Consider the following 12,705-nt stretch of genomic DNA (forward strand, 5'->3'; position numbering starts at 1 on the left):
ATAAGTAGTGAGAGCTAGTACCCCCCAAAGAAAATATGCTATTCTTCTTGTCACTTAAATGCAAAGATTTATTTGCAGGAGTAAGAAATAATTATCAAAATCATTATCCTACATATGAGGTTGAAAAGTACCCTATGAAATTGTTCCAGAAAAAAGACCACATGTGCAACAATGTATTTGATCACAGACACCTAGACATTAAGTGCTAGATGTGGGGGATGGGGAGACAGGCAGCAGATCACACTGCCACGTGTGTGCCTATACAACAATCTTGCATGTTCTTCACATGTACCCCAAAACCTAAAATGCAATAAAATTAAAAAAAAAAAAAACAGGAAGGATAAACAAAAAATAAATAAATAAATAAATAAATATAAATAAATAAATAAATTTAAGAAATTCCCTTTTTTTTGTTTCCCCCAAGAAGTATCTGAGTTTCATGAATTCTATCAGAAAAGTTAAATAAAAGATTACCACTGCTGAATCTTATATTTGTTTGGCAGTTGCACTCAGTGCAATCTTCCAGGAACATGATAATTTGCTATTGCCTTTTTATTTTTGTAGGGAGAGGCCATAAAACTCAAGTGGTCTTTCCTTTAGTTATAATACTGTAGTTACAAGTTTGGAAGCCATTTTAAAGATAATAGAAATTAAACAATTTTGTGTCTATTCAATAATTAGGGACTTGGTGAGTAACCAGTGGGTAGATTCAGATTACTCCTGAATAGAGTTACTGTGAAACTCTATTTTACAGTAACAAATACATTGTTACTGTAAAATAGAATTTCATCAAAACTATATCGTCATGAGATATCTGTACATTTTACCACCCACCAGCAATCTTCAGTGATAGTGCAGAGATCTAGGAATTAACATTAGGACCAATATTCCATAGTATACAAATTACTTGGAATTTTACCCTGTGAGTTTACTTTTATCTTTTTTTTTCCACAATTCTTAATTAATTTTATTTTAAATTCAGGAATCATAATCGTACACATTTATGGGGTACAAATGTGAGGTTTTGTTATATGTATGCAATGGGAAGTGATTACATCAAGCTAGCTAACATATTTATCACCTTGCTTTCCTATTGTTTCTTATAGTGAGGTATTTGAAATTTACTGTTATTTTTAAATATATAAACTTTATTATCGACCATAGTCATTCCTGGCAATATATCTGAAAATGTATTCAGCCTGTCTGTTGGACACTTTACACCCTTTGTTCAACAGCTTCCCTTGGCTTGTCTCCCTCTTCTACCCGTCCAGCCTTGGTAACCACCTTTGTAATCTCTGCTATGAGTTCAACTCTTTTAGATTTCACATATAAATGAGATCAGGCAATATTTCTCTTTCTGTGCCTGGCTTATTTAACTTAGCATAATGTCCTCCATGTTCATACATCCTGTTGCAAATGAGAGGATTTCTTTCTATTTTCATAACAATAGTATTCTATTGCATATATATACCACAATTTCTTTATACTCATTCATCCGTTGATGGAAACTTACATTGATTCTCTGTCTTGGATATTGTAAATAATGCTATAATAAACATAGAAGTGTAGATATCCCTTTCACAAAGTGATTTCATTAATTCGGGATATGTATCCAGATGAGGTATTACTGAATCATACAGTAGTTTTATTTTTTTTAGTTTTTTGAGGACCTTTTATACTGTTTTCCATAATGGCCGTACTAACTTACATTTCCATAAACAATCTGCTAAGGACAAGCAATGGGAAAAGGACAGTCTCTTCAACACGTGATGTGGGGAAAGCTGGTTATCCACATTCAGAAGAATGAAATTTAATCTCACACCATCTGCAAAAATCAATTCAAAATGATTTAAAGACTTAAATATAGACCTGAAACTTAAAACTACTTGGAAAAAATGATAGAATAAAAGCTCTATGACATTGGTCTGGGCAATCAATTTTTGGCTATGGCTCCAAAAGCCCAGACAACAAAGCAAAAATAGATGACAGCAAACTAAAAAGCTTCTGCACATCAAAGGAAACAAGCAAAGTGAAGAAACGACCCACAAAACAGGAGAAAATATTTACAAATCATACATCAAATAAGGAGTTAATTTCAAAAATATGTAAATAACAACTCAATAGCAAGAAATCAAACAATGCAATTAAAAAATGGGCAAAGGGCCTCAACAGACATTTCTCAAAAGAAGACATACAAATAACCGACAGAAATATGAGTAAATGCTCAGTATCATTAATCGTCAGGGAAATGCAAAATGAATCCACAATTAGATATTATATCACACCTATTAGAATGGCTTTAATTAAAAAAAATACTCATGAGAATACAGAGAAAATAAAACTATGGTACTGTTATCTTCTTAAATGGTGTGATGTCTCTTAATAGAAGGCCAGGAATGAGATTCGCAGAGGCTACTCATAAATGACTATAAATTTATTCTTAAAGAATGCCCAATCTCCTTATTATAGGGGGTTAGGGTGTGCAAACTAACTTGGAAGTTGGATTTGGATGAGGAATTCTAATTATTATATTTGGTCCAATCATGATCCTGATCATGCTCCATTACACCTGGGTGTTTTCCTCCTTACATGCATCCAATGGAAACTTACTAGGCTGCTGCTTGATTTTTTTGTTCTAGAAATACTATGTTCAAATTATTCACAACCAGGAGAAACAACGTGTCTGCTTTTACTTACTCCTTTTTTTTTTAAACTAAAAAAATTAACTTCGTATTCAAAACTATCTTCACAAACAATAGAAATATGTTTCTATTCTTCCAGGGGCATATTTACCCCACTGCCACATCTATGCATCTATGGCATTTACCTTCACTACATCTGGAAGAAACGGTTATTTTCCCCTTAGAAATATCCAGATAACAGAGAATTTCCCATGGAATAGAAACATTAATATTTTACTCTGATTGCAAGTACTTAGGGTACATTCTCTTTTGACCATTTCATGTCAGAAATTGTAATAGTTTTATGTTGTCTTGGTGAAAGTCTCATAAAATCCTAATTTTTCATAAAACTCATATCTAGCAGAAAGCCAAGTTATAGGCAAACTCCACAGAAGTGACATTACTTCTTCTGTTCTCTGCTAACATGGGCTTCTAGTGACAGAATTTGTTGTTAAGCATGTAGGAGTTACTGGCTTAATTGTTCCGAACTCCCTTGATCCACCTGCAATAATCTTTTCTCCCTTTCCATCATACTTCTGATATTTTGTATTTATTTTCTCTTATTCTTCCTTATACCACTGTTTATTTGTATTAGCATTGCCTAAAATTTATCTAATAATCTTGTTTGTGAAAATACAATAAATCTTCAAAGATAGAAGTTGGAGGCATAAAGGTATGCGGTGACAGAGAAAGGTGCCTTAGACATTTAATTAATAGTCTAAATTCTGGTTCCAGCTTCACTTTCTGTTATTGTTATCTCACATACATAATTTAATAACTGTGATTCAGTTTTCTCATCCATAAATATGAATAGCGAGATCACTTTTACTGGGATTGTATAAGAAATGAAAATGAGGCCCTATTTATGACTGTGCTTTGTAAATTATAAATCAGTGTAAAAATGATAATATTTTGTTTAGCACAGATTGATTTTTTGGGGGGAGTGCTTCAGAGTTGATTCAGAAAGTTTATTTTCTGCAAAGTAGCTATTTTATAATAACTTACCTTTTCTACTAAGACAACAAACTTACTTGGCAGAGAAATTACCAAAATATCGCAGGTGAAAACACAATTTAATGTATGTTGTTAATCTAATCCTTATTCTGCTTGGCTGTTGAATCCTTAATACTCTTTTATTTTCAAATAAAGCATAAAAAGAATCTTATTATTGTTTGAGAGAGAAAAATACAGAAATAAAAGAAAAATATTAAACTTTAATTTACTTGCATTACTTTATTTGCAATAAGTAATCAAACTTGCAGTAATCAGTCATTTCAAAGCAAGCACATGTCTTGGTTTGTTGCTACTTTCTTCTCAATGTTGGTTCATTGCCAGATTTACATTGGTAATGTGTTAACTATTTATACCAAACTGGAGAACATATTTGTTCAAATTAGATATTTTGTGTGAAAAAAGAATATGTTTGTTATCAAAATGAATTTTGAATATTAATCATCTATGTGATAAAAACACATGCTATTCAGTTTTTTTTCTGTGTTTTGTAAACAATCATTTTTCTTTGATGGTAACCTCAAGAAAAATAACAAGTATCAATTGTGCTAACAAACAGCATTGTTTTTAACAAGGAGGCACACATCAATCTTTGCTAAATTTAAGTATGTGTTTAAAAACCTGAATTCATATGCACTAATATAGACTTTTAAGTATTTAGATGTAAGTAAAGAGTCACAGGTGCTGTAAACATTGTTTTACCTTTTCAATAACATTCTCAACTTCTCCCTTTGGTTTGAAATGAAGTAATTGCCTGAGAACCATCAGGGATCAGAACTCAGATGCAAAGTTTGTCTCTCGTGGTTGTAAGCCAATCTCCCTCTTAAGCCCTTTGTTCATAAATCAGGCCCAAGCCAATTATTGCTTTATATGCCTCCTGGAAACAAGGATTGACATGTGACTCAATTCACATCAATTAAACCCTACAGAATATCGGGTAATATATTTTATCTTGAATAATTAGATGCAATAACACCAATGCACATTACTTTTCAGAATTTTAAGCGTTTTGCTGTGTTTTTTTTTTTTAGTTGCTTCTCCTTATTGTTTAAAGCTGCTTAATGTGGAATTTCTCTGACTTCAGCCAAATGTTTCCAAAGTGATGTAATTTGCAAGTGCATTGAAATGCTGTAAGGAAGCAGAAATACTTTTAAGGATTGATTAAAACAAATATAGACTCAAGAATAACTGTAAGAAATGATTTCAACTGAGACCAATTTGACATTTAAATGTAATGAACGTACCTAGTTTTAACTCCATATCACTAAAAGAGGCATTGAAGAGGATTGGAAACAGTCTCGAATTGCCAATGCCACCCATCCACCACACCCCAGCAGTGGCCATGTGGTACAGGGACAGAATCTGAGCACTTGGGAGAGGATGAGTATAGACTTATGAGAGGTTGCATTGACCCCAGTGCTGGCTTGCCACAGCAGAAAGCAAAATTAGGAAATTAGGCTGAATTCAGTTGATACTTGCCTATTCCAGCAGTAGAAACTTGAATTCACTGTCACTGCAGGCAGAAGTGCTGTGGGGCTCCAAAATAAACTTGAAAGGCAGTGTAGGCCACTAAGACTGCAATTCCTAGGCAAGTCCTAGGGCTAGACTGAGCTCAGAGCCAGTGGACTGGGGAAGGGCATGTGACCTACTGAAATACCAGCCACAGTGGCTAAGGGAGTGCTTGTGCCTCCCCTCTGTACCCCCAGGCTGCACAGGAGGGGGCTCTAACTGAGTCTCCTTCCTTCTGCTTGAGGATAGGAGAGAAAAGAGTAAAGAAGACATTGTCATACATCTTGGATACCAGCTCAGCCACAGTAGGATAGGGCCAGTCCGCTGTGAGGCGCCTTTCCAGGACCTAGCTCCCCGACAACATTTCTAGACACACTATGGGTCAGAAGGAACCCCACTGCCTTGAAGGGAAGGATCGAGTCCTGGGAGGACCCATTGCCTTCTGACTAAAGAGAATTTGGGCCCGGCGTAAGCGTCAGCAATGTTCAGCAATGTTCAATGGTATACCATGAGCCTTAGGAGAGACTGAGACTTGCTGGTTTCAGGTAAGTCTCAGAACATTCTCAGTTGTGGCTCTTGCGAGAGACTCTTTCTGCTCGAGAAAAGTAAAGGGAAAAGAAGAGGTGTCTTTGTCTTGCACCTAGGTACTGGCTCAGCCCCAGAGGATGGAGCTCTATGTAGACTCTCAGAGTCCCTGAATCCAGACGTTTGTTCTTGGATGGTATTTGTGAATCTGCACTGGGGCAGAAGGGAGCCCAGTGTGCTGAGGGGTGAGTGAGTCCCAGGCCAGGCAGCATTCACTACAACCTGCCTGAAGAGACCTTGGGCCTTAAGGAAACACAGGTGGTAGCCTAGCAGTACTTCCTGTGGGCCTGTAGGGGTGGAAGCCATGAGTTCAGGCACCTCCGCCTGTGGAAAGGGAAGAGAAGAGTGGGAAGGACTGCCTCTCATGCTTTGAGTGCCAGCTCAGCTGCCGTGCAGTAGAACACCAAGTAGACTTTCAGGATTTCTGACGCCGGTCCATGGCTCCTAGCTGGTACCTCTAGACCTGCCTAGGGCATGGGTGAACTCACTTCCCTGAAGGGAAGGACACAAGCCTGGCTGCCTTTATCACTTGCTGATTGTAAAGCCTCAGAACCTTGAGCAAACGTAGCGGTAGCCAGGTAGTGTTTAGACCCAGTGCAGTTCTGGTTTCAGGTCTGACCCAGTGTATTCCCGGTGGTGGTGGCCACAGCAGTGTTTGTGTCACCCATCCCCAGCTCCAGGTTGCTCCGCACAGAGAAACATTATTTATTTAGGGGAAAGTAAGGTGAGAGAACAAGAGTCTCTACCTGGTAATCTAGAGAATTTGTCCAGATCTTATCCAAGTCCACCAAGGCATTATCTCTACAGGTCTGTAAGAACCACAATGTTTCTGTGCTTGGGGTTCCCCCCAGTGCAGACAGAGCTGCAGTGATCAAAATTTCTGATCACCTCATCCAAGTCTTTTCAAATACCTAGAAAGTCTTTCCAAGAAGGATGGCGGAAAACAAGCACAGACTGTGAAGACTACAAGAAATACCTAACTCTTTACTGCCCAGTCATAGAAGAACATCTATAAGCATCAAGAATACCCAAGAAAATATGACTTTGCCAAATGAAATAAATAAGGCACCAGGGATCAATTCTGAAAGAACAGAGATATGTGACCTTTCAGACAGGTAATTCAAAATAGCCATTTTAAGAAAAACTCAGATAATACAGAGAAGAAATTCAGAATTCTATCTGATAAATATATCAAAGAGATTAAAATAATTATTAAAAAGCATGAATTCTGGACTTGAAAAAATGCAATTGACATACTGAAGAATGTATTAGAGTGTTTTAACATAATTGATCAAGCAGAAAGAAAGATTAGTGAGCTTGAAGACAGGGTATTTGAAAACACAGTCAAAGGAAAAAAAAAGAATGAAGCACATGCACAGGATATAGAAAACAGCCTCAAGAGGGCAAATCTAAGAGTTATGTGCCTTAAAGATCTGAAAAAGAAAGATACAAGGGTACAAAATTTATTCAAATGGAAAATAACGGAGACCTTCCCAAACAGAGATAAATTTATCAATATCCAAATACAAGAAGATTACAGAACACCAAGCAGATTTAATCCAAAGAAGCCTAATACGTCTGACCTCAGATTTTTCAGTGGAAACCTTATAGGCCAGCAGAGAGTGGCAGGACATATTTAAAGTACTGCAAGAAAAAAACAAAATAAAACACTTTTACCCTAGAATAGTATCTCTGACGAACAAGGAAATAAAGTGTTTATTTCCAGATAAACAAAAGCTGAGGGACGTCATCAACCCCACGTCTATCCTACAAGAAATGCTAAAGGGTGCAGTATGGCCATTTTCATAATACCGATTCATCCTATCCATGAAGATGGAATGCTTTTCTATTTGTTTGCGTCCTCTTTTATTTCCTTGAGCAGTGGTTTACAGTTCTCCCTGAGGAGGTCCCTCATATCCCTTGTTAGCTCTATTCCTACGTATTTTATTCTCTTTGCAGCAATTGTGAATGGGAGTTCATTCATGAATTGACTCTGCTTGCCTATTATTGGTGTAAAGGAATGCTTGTGATTTTTGCACATTGATTTTGTATCCTGAAACTTCGCTGAAGTTCCCTTTCAGTTCAAGAAGTTTTTGGGGTGAGATGATGGGGTTTTCTAAATATAAAATCGTGTCATCTGCAAACAGAGACAATTTGATTTCCCCTCTTCATAGTCAGATAACTTTATTTTCTTCTCTTGCCTGATTGCCCTGGCCAGAACTTCCAATACTGGGTTGAATAGGAGTGGTGAGAGAGGACATCCTTGTCTTTTACTGGTTTTCAAAGGAAATGCTTTCAGCTTTTGCTTATTCAATATGATATTGGCTGTGAGTTTGTCATAAATAATTATTATTTTGAGATATGTTCTATCAATACCTAGTTTATTGAGTTTTTAGCATGAAGGGATATTGAATTTTATCAGTGGCCTTTTCTGCATCTATTTATATAATCATGTGGTTTTTGTCTTTGGTTCTGTTTATGTGATAAATTGCATATATTGATTTGCATATTTTGAACCAGCCTTGTATCCCAGGGATGAAGCAAAGTTGAGTGTGGTAAATAAGTTTTTTGATGTGTTGCTGGATTTGGTTTGACAGTATTTCATTGCTGTAAATTCACTGGGTCCTGGGCTATTCCCATCAAACTCCCACTGACATTCTACACAGAATTTGAATAAACTATTTTAAATTTCATATGGAATCAAAGAAGACTCCATATAGCCAAGACAATCCTAAGTAAAAAGAACAAAACTGGAGGCATCGTGCTACCTGACTTCAAACTATACCTCAATACTACAGTAAACAAAACAGCATGGTACTGTCACCGAAAAAGACATATACACCAATGGAGCAGAACAGAGACCTCAGAAATAACACTCACAAATCCAGTGAAACTGCTTTGATCAAGGTCAGGGATTAATTCTGCCTTAAGGCTAATGCTCATTTTAAAGTTCTTGTATTTGACTCAGTAGTGGCATTTGACAGGATTGACAGTACACTCACTCTTAGACATTTGTTCTGCTGTTTGCAGAGGTTTCCTTTCCAGGTATCCCTCCTGTTTCACTCATCATCTTTTCTAGCATCTTTTTTCTCTGAATGACTCAGATACTCAGATCATTTTTTCCCTCTGTTGTAACTTAAGAATGATCTTACTCACTTAAATACCATCCATACACTTTCACATGTCGTGCTCCAGCCACGATATTTTCGCTGAGCTATTTATATTTCCACTTGGATAGCTCATAGATTTCTAAATTTAGCTCATCCAAAACTGAATGCTTTACTTTGTTTGTTTGTTTGTTTATTTATTTTTTTATTTTGTCCCTTGTAAGCCAGTCTTTCTATCTCAAGAACTGGAATAATCATTTCTCTAGAGATGAAAGCCAGAAACCTCAGAAATATCTTAAGTGCTGCCTTTCCTTTATCCCAAATATCCAACTGATGGTTCTTGGCTAAAAAAAACATGCATTAAAGCTACCTGTTCTTAATGACCATCATCCTAATCACCTAGACAGCCCAGTTATCCTAGAAGCTCTTCTTACTTGTACATTTGCTCTCTTCTTATTTATTTTGCACATAGGGCATACTATGAAAATTTGGAAAAAAAAAACCCACTAAATTATTTCTTCACTTCTTCCCCTCAATGGTTTCCAAAGCATTCATAATAAAACACAGACTTTTTAAATGACCAAGATGGTACTTTGTTGTCTGCACCCCACTTAACTGTCCAGCTATACCATGCCTTATTTCTGTCTGTGCTTAAGGCACAAGATTCTATGTCATTCCTAGCAAACCCAAGCCTCTTGCTTACTTTTTGTATTTTTCATTTTAGGTTTCTAGGCCTGGAAACATAAAATGTTCCATGTGCTTGTCTACTTATATGATTTTTTCCCTTCTTAATGCTTCAACTCATGCATCACCTCTCTGATGAATCCAACACTAAAGAGAACTGCTTTTACTCTTCACCATAGTACCCTGCTATTTTCATGATTAGCATAACTTATAGTGATGGCATTATATATGTGTATTTGATTAATGTCTATTTATTCCACTGCCATACCACAAAGAGTAACATAGCCAGACATTTATTAAAGGTGGCAAGACAGATATTATGCTGACTGCTTCAGTAGTGGAGAGAGCCTTCCATATAACCTCCCATATAAAGCTCAACTCCACAAAAACAAAGGCCAAAATCTTTGTACACGTTGAGGTGTGTAAACTCCAGAGCTTCTGTACAGCAAAGGAAATAATCATTAGAGCGAACTGCAACCAACAGAATGGGAAAAAATTTTTGCAATCTATCTAACAAAGGGCTAATATCCAGGATCTGCAAAGAACTAAAACAGATTTACAAGAAAAAAACAAACCCATTCAAAAGTGGGAAAAGGATATGAACAGACACTTTACAAAAGAAGACATATATGAGGACAACAAACATGAAAAAATGCTCATCATCACTGGTCATTAGAGAAACGCAAATCAAAACCACATTGAGATACCACATCATGCCAGTTAGAATGGCGATCATTAAAAAATCTGGAGACAACAGATGCTGGAGAGGATGTGGAGAAATAGGAACACTTTTACACTGTTGGTGGGAGTGTAAATTAGTTCAACTATTGTGAAGGACAGTGTGCCGATTCCTCAAGGACCTAGAAATAGAAATTCCATTTGACCCAGCAATCCCATTACTGGGTATATACCCAAAGAATTATTAATTGTTCTATTATAAAGACACATACACACGTATTTTCTGGATAGGCTGGATAAAGAAAATGTGGCACATATACACCACGGAATACTGTGCAGCCATAAAAAAAAAATGAGTTCGTATCCTTCATAGGGACATAGATTGATCTGGAAAACATCATTCTCAGCAAACTGACACAAGAGCAGAAAAATCAGACACCACATATCCTCACTCATAGGTGGGTGTTGAACAATGAGAAGACATGGATACAGGGAGGGGAGCATCACCCACTGCTGTCAGTTGTGGGGAGGGACAGCAAGGAGTGGAGAGGGTGGGGAGGAATAAAGTAGGGAGAAATACCAGATATAGGTGATGGAGGGATGAAGGCAGCAAACCACCTTGCCATGTATGTACCTGTGCAACAGTTCTGCATGATCTGCACATGTACCCCAGAACTTAAAGTACAATTAAAAAAAAGTTAAGGTATTGAAAGACATTAGGGGAGGAGGGAGATTGATCAGTGTGATTAGGCCATCTGTTTTTGCTAATTGTCCCTTACTGAAGGTTGGCCCCTGCAGTCTCACAGAGACTAGAAGACAGGGGCCTATCCTTCTTGATGATCACATTTCAAAGGGGTGACTCCCAGTCCTTGAGAAAGACATTTCTGGACTATAGAAGATTTATATCTCAAAGGGGAAAAGAAAAGATTTATAATTGCAAGTTTTCTAAAGTAAATGCTCTAAGAAAAGAGAGGTCAGTGGCCTACAGTCAGGTTTTGGCTGGAATAAACAAATTGTTTTGGCAACATTGAGTTTTCTCAGACAGGCATTCTAAGAGAAGAGCTGGGGTTATTTTAGGGACACAGCCTACCTAGCTATGCTGGAGATTAGTCTGTGTGTGTGTGTGTGTGTGTGTGTGTGTGAGAGAGAGAGAGAGAGAGAGAGAGAGATGGGGGATGGGATGGTATGTTGGACAGAATCCTTTGTGCTTAGAGTTTGCAGCTCTCAAATGTAAGCTTTGTGATAAAGGACAAATTGTCTCTCATTTCCCTTGGTAATCCCAAAGACCAAATCTTATATTATTGTGTGAATAAAAGATAAAACTCACTAAGCCAGAAGGCTCAAGAGCCTTAAAAAGTGCTGGAGTAAATTGGCAAGGGTAGGTGCAGTCTATAATTGTTTAGTTTGAAGAAAGTTTACTTTTATTATAAAATAATGATCATCAACGTTAATGGAGGCCATTATCCTAAATGAATTAACACAGAAACAGAAAATCAAATATTGCATGTTCTCACTTTCAAGTGGGAGCTAAACACTGGGTACATATGGACTTAAAGATGGGAAAAATAAATACTGGGAACTTCTAGAGCAGGGAGGGAGGAAGGGGACAAGGGCTGCAAAGCTACCGAGTACTGTGAGTAATGCTCAATACCTGAGTAATGAGTTCAGTCTTATTCTAAACCTCAGCATTATGCAATATATCTTCTTAACACACATGGACATGTACCCCCAATTCTAAAATAAAACCTAAAAATAGAATAAAATGGGCATAATACTCCAAAAAGTTTTAAAAATAAAATGGTTCTGAAACATTTAACAAATTGCCTAATGCGTTCCTATTTTACATTTTCTTCTTTAAAATTAAATTATAACAATTGAATATACAATAGTTTCACTCATAAGACTTATTATTTAAAACAGATAAATCTGCTAACTTTCATTCCAGTTAACCTCTTCCTAGTATGAGATGAACTTTAGTAAGTTGAGTAGCTCAATTCAAGGATAACATAGTATCTGTCTATAATCAGTTGGATCTACGTTCAATATCTAAGAACAAAATTTATAGCCTTGCAGTTTTAAGTTTTGGCATTGTTTACAGTTTTAATAAAACATTTTAAGGTACATTTATTGATTTTATATTGTTTTGTATTTTTCATACCTATACTTTAACTGATTCAATTAATGTTATTTCTAAAAAAAAAAAAAAAAAAAAAAAAAACATGCTTAGCATCAACTATGACATCTAGTATATCCTTCAATTTGTAGAAATCATCAGAAATATTCAAAAGCCAAGAAGACAATTGCATTTCTTCCTCTAGGTACTGCAATTAAAATGACTTCGCAAGTAATAGTTCAATTCAGTTTTATTCTATTCCACAGCTATTTACTAGGTAACTCTCGGGAGATAGTAGTATCTTCTCCAGTATTTTTCTTTCTTCTGCAAGAGAGCC

Source organism: Sapajus apella, unplaced genomic scaffold, assembly GCF_009761245.1.
Source record: "Sapajus apella isolate SASKATOON/1434 unplaced genomic scaffold, GSC_monkey_1.0 scaffold25, whole genome shotgun sequence".
Lineage (NCBI taxonomy): Eukaryota > Metazoa > Chordata > Mammalia > Primates > Cebidae > Sapajus > Sapajus apella.